The 14,155-nt window shown below is 39.4% G+C and overlaps 1 long non-coding RNA gene across 1 annotated transcript; it reads left to right on the plus strand.

The window, feature by feature from the left end:
* The first annotated feature begins 342 nt into the window (after positions 1–342).
* LOC148593921 (uncharacterized) lies at positions 343–13,900 on the plus strand. The gene is made up of 3 exons (XR_015913615.1): positions 343–424; positions 13,641–13,693; positions 13,840–13,900. It is a non-coding gene; the product is annotated as an uncharacterized LOC148593921 (long non-coding RNA).
* The last annotated feature ends 255 nt before the right edge of the window (positions 13,901–14,155 follow it).

The following is a 14,155-nucleotide window of genomic DNA, read 5'->3' on the forward strand; positions in this document are numbered from 1 at the left end:
GAGTCACTCCCATGGGCCTATTTCAGTTCTGCCCACAGTGGCTCCCTTTTCTTCAAGACTCCTCTGCCCATATTGGCTGGGGATCATTTGGATTTAGACCCAGGTCTGGTTGGACTGGCTCCCTCTTGGGCCTACCTCCCTAGAGAAGCCTTGTTGGCTATTGCTGCCTTGTCTGACCTTGGTTTTCCCCTTTGGGCTTGTTTCTGGCTTGTGTACTTTCCTTGACTTTGTGCCTACCTTGTTGCTGTGGATCTTCCTGAGATCCTGGACTCCTGGCTGCTATTCTGCTGGGATGCTATGGGATGAGCCCTGGCCACCAAGGTCTTGGCCTGATGCCCAAGGTGGGGACTATGTAGAGGCCACCTCCTCCTTGCTGCTCTCCAACATTGCCCCATGCAAGCCCAGCTGGAGATGCAGGAGGGAGGTAAGTGCATCATTTAGGTCTAAGCTTTTTTTATGTTGTTATTATTACTTCCCATTAAATACCAAAGACTTTGAGCTTGGCATGCTTGGAGATGGGTGAAAGATGTGCTTAAAGAGGGAAGTATTCTTTGGTTTTTGTTGGGAAGCTGAATGCTCTTATCTGAAAGCTGGAGAAAGAAATAGGCTAATTGCAGCTTAGCAACTGTTAACTTTTGTCTCCAAGCAAATAGATAAGACTATAAAAAGATAGAAAAGTTAGTCTAATCGTTTGATTTCTTCTCTTAATCAGTTCAAATGTTAAACTAAAAATTAATAAGAAAAAAATCAGCTCAAGACTTAGTGTTTTGAATGCAGGCTGATCTATGCCGGATAAGAAGACAGGACTGTTGATTCTAATATTCACACTTGTGTGTTGAATCGTATGGAAGTGCGTGTAAGATGAGAATCTAAAGTGAGCAACAAAATATGTTGCTTTTTTTTTAAAAAAAAAAAAAAAAAAAGAGAAAAGAAAAAACACAAAGCGGGATTGTTACTAACTTCAAGTAAAACAAGACAGAGGCATGTGTAATAAAATCTTGCCTGGAGTTGTATGTTACTTTTAGGAAGGCTTATAACCCAATATTATAATCCTTACCTACTACAATGGTGTCATGACTTGGATGCTTACATTGATGCTTATGTATACAAACAAATTTTTAGAAGTTTGTGTGAATTTTTGTGGTCAAAGCATCACTGTCAAAGAAATATTCTGCAAAAACAGCACATAGAATATATTTAAAAAGTGTAATGATTTAGTTAATTGAAAACAGCCTGGCTTGGGTTGTTATTAGGAGAAAGGCTAAAAGCTGGGAGGGAAAAAAAGGCCATTTCCCCTGCTTTTCTTTCAAGGCTGGTGAATTAGCAGCGCTTTCAGGGTCATAGCACAGTGGTAAGCTGGACTGCAGCCTCCAAATGCATCTGGTAAGAGCTTTGCAAAGAGTTTGTAAAATAACCTTAAATGAAAGAGAATCTTGTTTTGATGATTTCATATATTTCATAATGTGTTACTGAAAAAAATCATCTGCTGTAGCTGTTTAGTAAAAAGCAGAATCTTTTCAGCTTTAGTACTAGCTCTTCAATTACTTAAGCCCTCCAGATAAACAATTTTGAGGGTTGTTTTGATACGACTCCCAAAGGTTTTTTTTTTTTTTTAAATTAGATAACAAGTTCTGTTGTCAAAGCCGTAGCCAGTGTTTAGCTTTATTTTTAATTTTAGATAAATACAATATTGTTTTTAGTATTAGCTGGCTGTAAGCATTTAAGGCTTCTGCATGGAGGCTATGGAATAAATCCTGTGCTCTCAGCTGAGCAGTGTGGCTGGAGTTTTGTTGAAGGGTAGCTGAGTTCATCCTTTTATTCCTGATTCCTTTGATCTTAAACTCTATTTATTTTTAATTTGCCTGTAGTGAGCATCTTATTAGGTAATGAAGTACTTAACGGGTTATATGTCTACCTTTAAAACCATGAAAAATATATATTACATGTGATTAACTTGCCTGTGTTGTGTAGTTTCTCTGAAATGGTGAAGTTGGAGGTTTACTTTGGTGGTTCTTCCCCCCAAGCCAAACTGTCCTTATTTCCTTATGAATTTTCTTTCTTTCAGTTTGAGAAGTGTTGGTTGATTCAGTTCCTAGAAAGTACTTCTGTCAGGATTTACATGCCCACTGAGTTCCTTGATATCAAGTTGTGTTAAGACTCACCTGGCATGTTAGTGGGGAACAGATCAAATATTTAAACGGATGCTCTTAGGGGTGGCTGTAATGCAAGGCTGACATCATCTATAGAATAGCACATGGTGCAATCCTTCTGAGGTGCAATTTATATGCTTATAATCCACAATGCAGTTTAGTAGAAAATTCCTTCTTATGCTAGTTATCTCTAAACTGATGTTTGTAATTTCTCTCTGTTGTGGCAGATCTTTCGCTTGTGTGAATTTCTGTTTCAAAGCAGTAAGCTCTTAATTTAATTACCTGTCAGCCTGCAGGAAGACGGAATGGAGGAGTGAGAAGCTGTCCTTGTGTGTCCTGCCAGTAATCAGCACTATCGTGGGTGCATGTGTGTGCTTTGCTTTCCTTCTTTTCCTTCCTTCTATAAAGGAACAAAATTGGGAGGAAGAGGAGCAGAGGACAGGCTGAGGAAGGTGCATAATTCAAGTGTGGTGGGAATATGGAAGATAACTACTGTTTTATTCACATATTTGGTCACAGAAGTTGAATGCTAAATTTGACTGGAAGTTTCTTTTTTCTAGAGAAGAGGACTTGTAACCTGTCACCTGTTACAGACTTTGCGCTGAATTCTTCTATGCCTTACTTTATTAGCAATACAGAATATCATCGATGTGTTGGGTTTTATGACTTCTCTTTTCTTCTCTCCTCCTAACATAAAAGATGAGCTCAATATAGCCCAGCACGTCAGCGCGAGCTCTGCAGTGCTTGGAGGAATAAATGCCCTGAAGTGCAGCCCATCAAAGCTCTTCCCTCAAGTGAGGTCTGACTTCTTCCAAGTGGCTTGTGTGCAAAGTTGTCCATGGGTGACCTTGGCTTTGCCCTGGGTGATCAGTCTCTTTTTCCTCCTCACTGAGATTGGAATAACTTCTTCCTAGTTTGCAGCTTGAGGCATTTATGTAGAATCAGATCATATGAGGAGCAGTTCAGTTACTTTTTCTAGCATTGCTGCTTTGCTGTTACTGTGTGAGTCCACAAGGATTGGTGTAGGCTGTTTGCTATAATGCAGTTAATTTCCCACTCTTTATTAAAAAGACAACATCTTAGCATAGAAGAAACATAAGAATTGTGTTCATTGCTTTATGCAGCATGGCAATTAATATTTAGGAAACTAAGTTTATTTGAAAGCTTAGTTTTCATACTAATAGCAATGAAAATAATGTGTTAATAGTATTGTCCTCAACAGACCTGACTGTTGCTGGGGTTTCCTAGAGGAAATTATTTTTGCAAAAGGCTTCGTGGGCCAGTGCTAGTGCTTGGCCTCTGTGTTTCTGTTGCGCCCTGACCTGCTTGTGACACTGAAACAGGAACTCCCTAGAGACCTGAGAAGGGGGGGACGTTAAGGCCAGTGGAGTCTTGTGCCCCATGCAAAGATCTCTGTGCTGGGGACCTGGCGGGAGCTACTGGATCTGAGTGACCCTGGTTGCATGGACCCACCAGGCAGGGCACGATGCACCTGGGATGTTTCTTGCTGAGCCTTTTAATCCTTCTTGTGTGGTAGATACTGTGTTTTCTATGCCTAAACACGATCTTTTTCTAGTTTATGCAGTAATAAAATGTATCTTAAGATTAAAAGCACTTTCTATCCTGTTTGCAAACAATTTTACTACTAGACTCGAGCCATTTTTTTCCCACCAGAGAAGCCCACTGCAGTAAATGAGAAAAGGCAAATATAAATGGCTTGCCCTTTGTAGGACCCTTCTTGCTACGCAGCTGTCTGAACTATTTTTACTTTAATGTCTGTGCATATCTCTGCTTAGCAGGGAGCAGAATTTCGGAGATGTCTTGTTTGCTCTCAGTAACACTGATCTAAGGCAAGGAGGAGGTTTTGAAACGGATGAGGAAGCCTTCATGTAAATGATGAAACGGTGTAAATAATGAAGTAATAGCTCACCTGCAGGCCTGGGCAAGTGCCTTGCAGCGGCAGGCACTTCTGCATCGATGGATCCAACGATCCAGGGAGCTCTCCTGGATTGAAGCTCTGATGCGCTGCGTGTGCCTAGAGCTGGATCTTCAAGCCTCGCTGCCTGCAGCCGGGGTGGTTAATGTACACACGAGATTTGTGAGCAAAAACTGAAATGCAAGTGTCTGCACCCAGACACGCTCTAAATTTTATACTAAACTATGTGAAAGTGCAGCTATGTCATTACTTAAGAACTAAATGCAACCGTAGTACAGTTCATGGTTTTCACTTAAACTTTTATTGATTACTGACCCCAAAGAAGTTATCCATGAACTGGAGCATGAAAGACTAAATATGTACTGGGCAGAGGTTTATTTCAGTGAAGGGTATTGTAAATATAGTTATACAGGAGGGAGAAGAATTCTAGGGAGGTTGGTTTGATGCTGCAGATGCTTCTTGCAAATACTGCACTGGTGGCTGGGAAAATCTCCAGAGCAGAAAAATGAATCGAGGCCACAACCTCAATTTACAGTGTGACAAAACTAGAATTTGGAAGGATGTGTGAGGGAAGAAATATTCCTCCTAAGGCACCAAGCAGAGGTTACCTCTTGGAATGCAACTGTATTTCTGCCCTGCTCGTTGGGTGCTGTACCGAGGGTGTGGGGTTTCTGTTCTTCCTCTTGCAATGGGTAGAGACTAGAGCAAATGACTCTTGAGTTCACACTGCAGTTATGGTGCAGGAGTTTTAAATAATGTGCTTTAAACTGACCATGAACTGATGCTAGATGTGTGCTTAAGGATTTTGGGGTAATGCTGTGTGTTGGAAGGACTGGGATGTACTTTAGGTACTTGCATGGATAAGCAAGTGACCTCTCTTCCTTCATATGTCTCATTCAGTGCTGTGCCCTTTCAGAGAGATGTGAACAGGCGTTGCAAGATACTTGGGTTATGGTTATAAGAGGCTAACAACACTGGAACTAGACACTGAACTAATTAAGTCTTATTTTGCATGTTAATTGCTGTACTACTTGATATTTTCTTCAAAGCAGGAATTTTTATCACTGGTTTAAATTCAATTTGTATGGATTAGCAAAGATTAGTATAGGAGTTTCAAAAAATGAAATGCAGTGCTTTGTAGTGTTGCTCATTAAGGACCAGAGAACACTTAAATTGCAAACTAACTTATCTGTATGGGGTTTTACAGCTAATAGGATTGTGTGAGTGTATCTTGACTATATCTAATAAGCATCTACTCTATAGATGGTTTGAGAGGGACATGTTAATTTGATATCTAGATTGTATGTTAAGTAGGAGGAGCAGATCCCTTCCCATCTGATTTTTATTCTCATACTGACAAGATGCAGACAGTAGCAGACTGGTAAAGCATGAAGTCCTGCAAATAAAGCAGCTGTTGCACTTTATTACACATGTACAAAAATTGAACAGTTTCATATGCTACAGAATCATTTTTCGTTGTGGTAGCAGATACTGTCATGGTAATGCTTCAAATTTAATGTTTTTAATGTCAGGCATTGTTTTTTCCTCCTATAGGTGTCTCTTGCACTTTTTAAAATGAAATTAATGTCTCTCTTCCTTCTGTAATTATTCCACATTTAATTCATTTCTGTGTCTCAAATTAAGCTAGTTCTGTTTTGACTTTTGTCAATTACTGCAGTAATTAAGTTCTGTAAACCTACAGGAAGCTTAAAAAAAAAGTCACTACTGCTATCTAGCTTATTGTAAAAACTTCTCAAACAGCCACTATGGAGGGCATGAGTGGGAACCTGACAGCCCAAATGTAGTTGTGAGAAGAACAAACTCTTTGGACAGGCTCATCAAGGATCCCTGTTATAAAAATCTGGAGAGCACCCACTTAATTATGGCAAACCTGGTGAGGTGCTCTGGGGAATAATTAAAAAGTGCTAAACCTGCATCTCCTGCTGAAGCGCAATATTAAATAAAGTCAAAAGCTTCATTGTATCCTATAGCAAACTAACTTAAACTTAGGCTGTTAAATATTTTATTAGGGTTGATGTTGTTACTATGATCTGATACATGGCTAGAATGAACAACTGAAGTATTTTTAGGGAATATATGACTGATATGTAAGTTTTTTCCCTAATGTTTACGATGGCTCCTGTGAAAAGGGACCTTGAGGAAATCTGTGCTCGAGAGATGAAGCAGAAGGATAGAACATGGTAACATGGCCTAGGTGCCATAATGGAGAGAATAATTCATAAGCAAGTCCAATTCCTTATATTACTTGGCACCTTTAAATATATTCATATAAAAATGAAGGTATTAAGTCACATTTTTTGAGCTTTTTCCTAAGCCCAAGGACCCTTCTAAAGAACAAAAAAGCTAAAAGAAAAATATTTTTTTAAAAATTAGCTCACAAACTTAAATATAGGATTTCTGTATATTTCTAAAGCCACTCATATTAAAATGACTCTGTTTTTGTCTTCTACTGCTTCTACAAGTTAAGTTTAACCTCAAAGTTTGTGTTGTAGCTTAGGTTAATGCATATATTTTTATTAGCCATAAATTATTTAGGTAATCAGTATTTTATGATGCTTGTGGTGAAGGGCCACCATAAAAGCAGTTATTTGCTCAGAATGTAAGAAATATTTTTGTACTTTTTGAAGTCTTCTATAATATTGTTCAGGGATTAATGCTTGGCTACCTGCCATAAAGTCTTAAAATATTATGTTGTCCTAAAATATTTAGACCTGAATTTAGTACATTTTATAATAAACGCTGCTTGTTACAAACCTGCTGTTGTCTTCAGTAGCTTAATATGCATAATTTAAACTTAATAGAAAATAATACCTTTTAGTAAAAATAAAGCTTAGCTTAAGCAGCATGTGAGAAGTTGCATGTACCACTGGCATACATGGATTTCTGTCGATTTGCAGATTTCATTCCCTTGGCAAATGAAATTGCTTTGACCAAGTCAAAAGTGTTTTAGAAAAAAATTCAAAAAAAATTAATAAAAATTTCAAAAGTGCTTTAGAAAGGCTAGTTAATTCTAAGTAGAGTTAAGCTATAAGTAGATGAAAACAGTGCAGACCTGAATCCCAGTTTGGCAACTTCCTAGCATGTTGTTTGCATGTTCTGATGAGACCAACATGGGATTGGGGCCAGGAATTAACCCAGGCCTTGTTCCTGTTGCTGACATGGTTTATTAACACATGGCCTCCTTATGATGGAGGGAAATCAATTATTTTTATCACTCTGTCACTTAATGCCTTTGAAACCATCTTTGCCCAATGTTCACAACGATGAAGCCTCTGATGTTGCTGGTCCCAGTGGGTCTGTAGCCTTGTTGATGTTATCTTCTAGTAACTACAAATGACCTTGTGCTCATGCTCTACAGAATGAGCGCAAATAGGGGAGGGGAGTGATTAACTATCCCTATTCATAAGTGATTACCATGCTGAGCATCCCCTGATTTTGTTCCTTCCAAAGGTCTGTGCTCCCAGTTATTGCAGCCTCTGGAGCAGGTCCAAGTAAGAAGAATAACTGAGTTTTCCACTTGCCTGCAAAACTGTAGGGCTTTGTAGTACAGGTGGTACCTAAACCTATGGCCATACTGTCTCCCAGCTCTGAAACTTTAAAGCTTAACCTGGTAGTTGTGTAGCTACTGTCTCCTGTGTTTTATTTTACTTCATACCCTAAATCTCAAATTCCTCTGCATTTCTGTTATCTTGTTACCTTTGTCAAAGTTTACTTGATTTCTTTCTTTTAATTTCTCTTATTCAGTCTAAATGACTGTATAAAACACAATTATGTGGAATATGAAGACAGTGAAACCCTCGCTGTGCTAGTGTAGGCTGACTCTACCTCATCAGATATTCCATGAGCTACTGTAATTGTATTATATATTTAACGTATTAATTCAAGCCTTTGTATTCTGAAAAGGTATTTTGCTTTGTAGGCAGGTTACATTGTCAAAAGGTTATGTACTGTTTAAATGAAATACTTTGCTCTGTATGCTCCTGTGAAATGGTGTTGTCTAATATTTACAAATAAAAGTAATTTATTTCTGAAAGTCTTAGGCTAGGAAACGAGTAAAACAGTATACAAGGGGAGCCACTTATCTAAAGCCATTTGCTTTAACACATCCCTTACTCTGTCTGAGCAAGTAAGTCTTCTGAGTTCTGCAAGTCTTTTGTCACCTTCTGCATGTATAGATGCCAAATGAGTGCTATTTCAGAGCTGTTAATGCTTATTTCTACCTTATGCTTTATTTCTTCCTAAACTCTACAGTTTCAGGAAAATGCTTCCGTTTCCACAACCCCCACCCCTCACCCCCTTCAAAATTGAGTTTTCTGTTTCTGGCTCACTCAGTTTAAGGGAAAGCTTTGCAAGATGAGCATGTGAACCTTGCCCAAGTGTTGCAGCTGTCAGAGTCAGTATTTTGTTTTTCTGATCCTGGGATCTCAGGCAGTTTTTCAAACACTGTTCTGCTTTGCCTTTGGGTTTATCGTTCTTTCCCTATAGACTGAGATGTCTGCTTTTCCATCTGTAGTCTGGAAGGGTTTGCAGAATTACTGTTTTAGCTTAATCCTCTTGCCTGCTAGTACGGATAAAATAAGTCATTAAAATATCCAATTATTTTCTTGAAATATCCCTAATATTGGGGGAAAGCGGTGTCCTTCTACCATGTTTTGGTGCATGCAGATGCAAGGGACTTTATAAGGTTGATCAGATATGTTCTGTGCAGTTCACCTTGGTCCATGACTGCAGTGCAGTCCCCTTGGCCTCACTAGAGGAGAGATGCACATTTATTGCCCTAAGCCTGAGCTTTGCTGGCTCTTTCCTTGGGGAAATGAGCCCTCCTCTGCAGGCGAGCTAGTCTCTCTGCTGTTAGCCTTGTTACAAAAGCTTTAATTTAAAGGAGATGTTATTCTAGAATGGATGTAGAGATGGGGAAAGGCTAGGAGCTGCTGAGTGGAGGCTGATGGAAAGGTGTTTTTCTTTGTGCTTTGACTGTAGTGAAGACTTGCAGAGCATTTGCCAGTAACTAGTCTGAATAAGCCCTGCTACAGTAGAACTGCATTGGAAGCCTCAAGACCTCATTCATTAGCTGCTTTATGTGCAAATATGAAGCCTCTCCCTGTCTTGCAAATCTTGCAATTGAAATAAGACCCAGCAGCATTTATTTAGATGCGGAAGAAATGCCACATTAACCAAAGCACTCCAAGACTTTGCCTTTCGATTTAGGGCAATATTTTGTGGCAGAAGAGGATGCTGTTTTTCATCCAGCAGTACGAAAAGCAGTTTGTTAAAAGGCTTGCATGTGATAGATGACATGTTGGTGATTTATTCTTGTCTGACTCTGAGAAACTCGGAGTTTTTTAAATATGAGAGCTTTTCTTGCATTCAATCTTGCATTCAATCTGCTGTGCTTCACTCTGCTGGTTTCGTTCCTATTGTTTTTCCCCACTGAATGTCTACCTTCTAAAACTGAGTTTTGTTAGCAGAAGCCCTAGGAAATCTCTAATTTGATCCTTTTGTTATTTTCCTAGTTCCTTTTTGTCTTAGGCAGTGAATATTTAATAAGGAATTGCAGAATGCTTTAGGATTATGAGGCTTTAAGAAAAATCTTTCTAATTACTTTCACTCCTAACAAGTGCTTTATTTACATGCTGTTAGTCATTTTTTAGTTCTTCTAGTGATGATGTCCACTTTTAATAGTAGGGCTTGATAATTTGACAAGATTGGGATAAAAGCAACTACACAAGTGTATCGGGTGATGCAAAGGGCTGGTAACGCTTGGCAGGGAGCGAGGGCTGCTAAGGGCACTTAACTTGCAGCTCAGCTGCAGCCAAAGAGCTTTTCTGGGGCCTCTTCCCTTGAGATGTGGCTGCCTCAGACCTTAAAACCTTCCTGTCTCTTGGGATGTGTGTGAGGCTGCAGAATTTCAGTGCTGCCTTCAATTATTCCCAAAGATTTGTATTAAACGTATTAAAGAGCTCCTAAATACAAGCTAGATTACTTCAGGGGCTGAGGGGGTCTTGCTGGCTTATGAGAGCATCACTGAATTTGCCTTAAGACCTTTGATGCATTTTGACTATTGCATCTTATCTTTTCTTTCCTGTTCAGTCAACTATTACCTATTTTGCAAATAGCACATGTCTAGAAATGCATCCCAACTGCCTTATGAGTGTCTTATACTGATATATGGGCACCGTGTCAAGGGAGTAGATGTGAAAATGCAGCCAAAGAAATTGAGTCTGAGAAGTTTTGCTAAAGGAAACAACAGTTCCCTGATTACTGGTGTCTGCAGGAGGTAAGCAGATCTCTGCATGCTGAGATATTATAAGACCAAGGCTTTGCTTCAAACTGTATAAGCTGGGGCTGTAGGAAGGGTGCGTTTGGTTCTCTGGCATCTTCTTGCATAAATAGAAACAAATAAATGGCCAAGACTAAAGATGCTTACTATAGGGTAGGGAAAAATCTGTTCTTGGAAACATCACCGCAGGTATGTGTGTTATTCCCCTGAACAAGTGCTTGGAGGCTAAAGCTTGGTAATCCTGTGGAACAGGATTTTCTCTGCCCAAGCGGACGATTGACACTTAATTTCACTGCTGTAGGTCACTGTGGTGCTTATGTGCTCGTTTATGCAGAGGAAATAGGTTTCTGATAAGCAGGTTTGTATCTTTTATGAGCAGACACGGTGTTGGCTGAATTGGGAGTTTCCTGCAAAAGTGTCATTTTGATCTATGAGTCTTCACTGTAATGAGAGCGGAAAATAAAGCCACCACAAGAAAGAAACTAATGAAAACAAAATCCAAGTGTAATAAGAGGCCAGTGAGAAGAACAGTCTTTAGATAACTTTGGCTTCAAAAAGCTGACAGTTTAATTAAAATCCTTATTGGGTACGCTGGGTAATAGAATTTTACATTGAATAGGAATATTTTCCAAAACAAGTGAGTGAACCTATTTCAAAATATAAATTAATTGGTTACCGGCTAGAAAATAACCATGAGATGAGCAGGCATTTGTGCCATCACACCGCACTGTTGGCCGCCCAGTCGTGTTACTGGTGCAATAAGGTGCTATTCTATTTTTTTCATGTGTAACTTTGCAAAATGGAGCTATTTCAATGTTTCTGTTGATGAAAGAGGAAAGTCTTTTGAATAGGAATATTGACAATTGCTCCTCAAGCTTCATAGACTGTTTTTGAGCTTGTCTGTGCAAAGTGTCTTGCTCATCCTTGAGTTTTGCAGCACCTCAGAGACCTGCGTGACAACTGCTCACTCCCACCTAGGATTGGCAGGAAGGATTTGTCCAGCTTTGTGACCCGGCTGGGAGACCCCCTGGCTAAGCATTTTCGGGAATTAAAAAAGCAATGGGGCCTGAAATGAGGAAGGGGAAAGGTGGAAGTCTTTTCTGAATGTAAGTCAATTGAAACACTGCTGGTTTGGTTCTGTCTACAATAAACCATGTAGACATGCCAAAAAAAAACTTCCTTTTTTGGCTTTCTGCTATAGTGCTGACAGTTAACTGTTGGTGTCAGATTTTTTCAAAGCTCTTTTATAACCCCATGGGCTTTGTATAACTCTAAATGGGGATTGTAAAAATATGACTCTAGTTCAGAAGCAACTTGTTGAATTGGTCTAGAAATATGAGTTTAAAATGGTTGTCTAAACATCTCTTCTTATTTGGTGTTCTGTCAATTGTCTAGTTTCTAATAGTGATCTGCTTCTGAATATCATCTGGCCTATTCTTAATAAAAAAGGAGGGAAAAAGCCCAACCCCAAATCCTGGAGGGAATATATATCATTTATAAGAGGATGTTTTTGTTCTCCTGCAAGGGTTAAAGGGTCACGATTCTTTTGGACACTACTATGGTGTGATGCTCTGCCCAAAAATGGGGAAGCAAGAGGAATGGAAAATTTCCCTGTTACCTTTTGTTATTCCTGCCTTGCCAATGGTTTTCTGGGCAGGCCCAGAATGATCAATTGCTCAGGCAGGAGAACCTGTGATTTTAAAAAGCCCCAAATATAAAAGTGAAATGTTTGCTATGTGGGTGAGCCTGCCAAACCCCACTCGGCTCTGAACACCACTGTGTTTGGAGGCACTCGCGCAGCAGCAGCACTTAGGGTATTTTGCATTAAAATTTTATTTGTGCTAAAAACACACTTGAGATTCAAACTTTAAAAACTTCTGCAATAAAGACATGTTGAGCAGATCTTCAAAACAAGTTTTAAATGAGCATAAAGGCTTTTAAGCAGATTCCTTTTCAACCTCCAGAGTTTATTCTAGCTGACTGCCTCATTGTGCATTTTACTCTCCCTGCAACAAAGTCCTGGAGCACAGATTGCTCATTCTCATTCTGAAAATAAAATTTTGGTTTGGTACTGAGGGAATTCCTTGGGTGTTTTTCTCCCATTCCATGCAAGGAATTGCTTAAGTAAGCCAGAGGCCATGTAAATCGTTCTAAACTTGATCCAGAATGAGTTCCTTTGCCTTCCTTTCATAATTGTTTGAATTGTGACTGTATAGACAACGGTTGCTGATGTCAATGATTTCCCGGGGTTTCCACTATCTTAGTCTATTTGAACAGGAGGTGACTTGAGGATTGAACAGGAAGGTTCTGGAAGCTGTAAGTGAACCTGAGCCATGTGTAGGACTCTAGCACACTGCTTGCCACAGGACACGTGGTGCCTTCCGATGACAGCGTGTCCCTTTCCCTGTTCCCTTAGCCAAATGATGACTTAGGGCCTGGTTTAGGTGTTTAACTAGGCAAGGATTGGTGACAGAACAGAATTTTCTATAATTTTGCAGGGAACTTTCTGGCTTTGTTCTTTATGAATTGCAGTGAATTGAGTTAGAAATTCTTTTTGGAAAGACTTGGCGAGTCATCTGTGACATTTAATCATAGGTGATGATGGGTACATGCTTGCTGAACTGAAGGTTCAAGCTCCAGTAAAAAGCAATCTGGTTCTCACCTTGCTATGCTAAAGCTATTGGATCCTGCTGAGTTTTGTTTGTACTCAACATGGCAGAACTTTGCATTGATGGTGTTTGGGTGAACCATGTGGTAACTGCCAGTGATCTATACATGTGGGGTCTTTTGAAACTGAGTTAAATGGAGAAGAACCAACTTTGAAGTTTAAATCTCCACAATTCTTTACATGTGTCAAACTGTCTGATTTCTACATGGAACAAACACTTGTGCATCTTGCAAAAGTTTGGGGTCAAAAAGGGCCTTGAAACCATCTTGCAATAACAGCTGCGTTTATGTTAATATATAATTATGTAATATTTAACTTATTTGAGAACTTGCTTTGCAACCTTAAAGAAACATCCTTTCTGTCCTTGTAAAACCTCATATGTGTGCTTGCTTCTCACTGTGTTCTTCCAAAAAGTGGTAGAGATTGTGACAAAATAGTAAAGATAGAGAAAAAAGCTGAAAGGTACTTAAGCCAGGGAGCTGTCAATAACATCATGCAAACTAAATTTAACAGCTAATTTAGTGGTGACAGAAATATAATCCGTATAATTTATGCATCTAATATAATCTGTCATTTGTGTTTAAGGAGTAGAACAAGGCAGCATCTAATAAAATGAAGAAGAAAAATGAGTCTGTAAGGTGACTGACAGGAATGTTCATTACCTCAGTTCTTTCCTGTGGTGCACCTCCCTTTTCCAGCAGGAATCTGGCGAGTTTGATCCATATGAAGTACAGAGTTGTTATATTAAAGGACATCTCCCCCTTTGCCCCCCTTCTTGTCAAAGCTTAAAATGGTTCCAGTTCAAAACCAATCAAAGAAGAATCAGAAGATTCTGACTTCATCCTGTGCAAATACAGCAAAGGAAGAAAAAAGGCCAAGTGGTTTTGAGGAGAAGATGCAGGTGCAAGTTGATTTTTAAAAATCTCCATCTGTCTTTTCAGATCATGTCCAGGCTCTGTATTAGATGCAGACGGGTGAATAAAGGAGGCCAGTGTGTGGCAGATGAAATCCATATGCTATAGAAGATGACTGTAAATATGCCCTGCTACAGAATAAATTGATATAGGACAGCACTTGAGCTGCAGCTGGAAATATAAAGC

This window comes from Tinamus guttatus, unplaced genomic scaffold, assembly GCF_059628265.1.
Source record: "Tinamus guttatus ecotype Peru unplaced genomic scaffold, ASM5962826v1 Tinamus_guttatus_pri_ptg000323l, whole genome shotgun sequence".
Lineage (NCBI taxonomy): Eukaryota > Metazoa > Chordata > Aves > Tinamiformes > Tinamidae > Tinamus > Tinamus guttatus.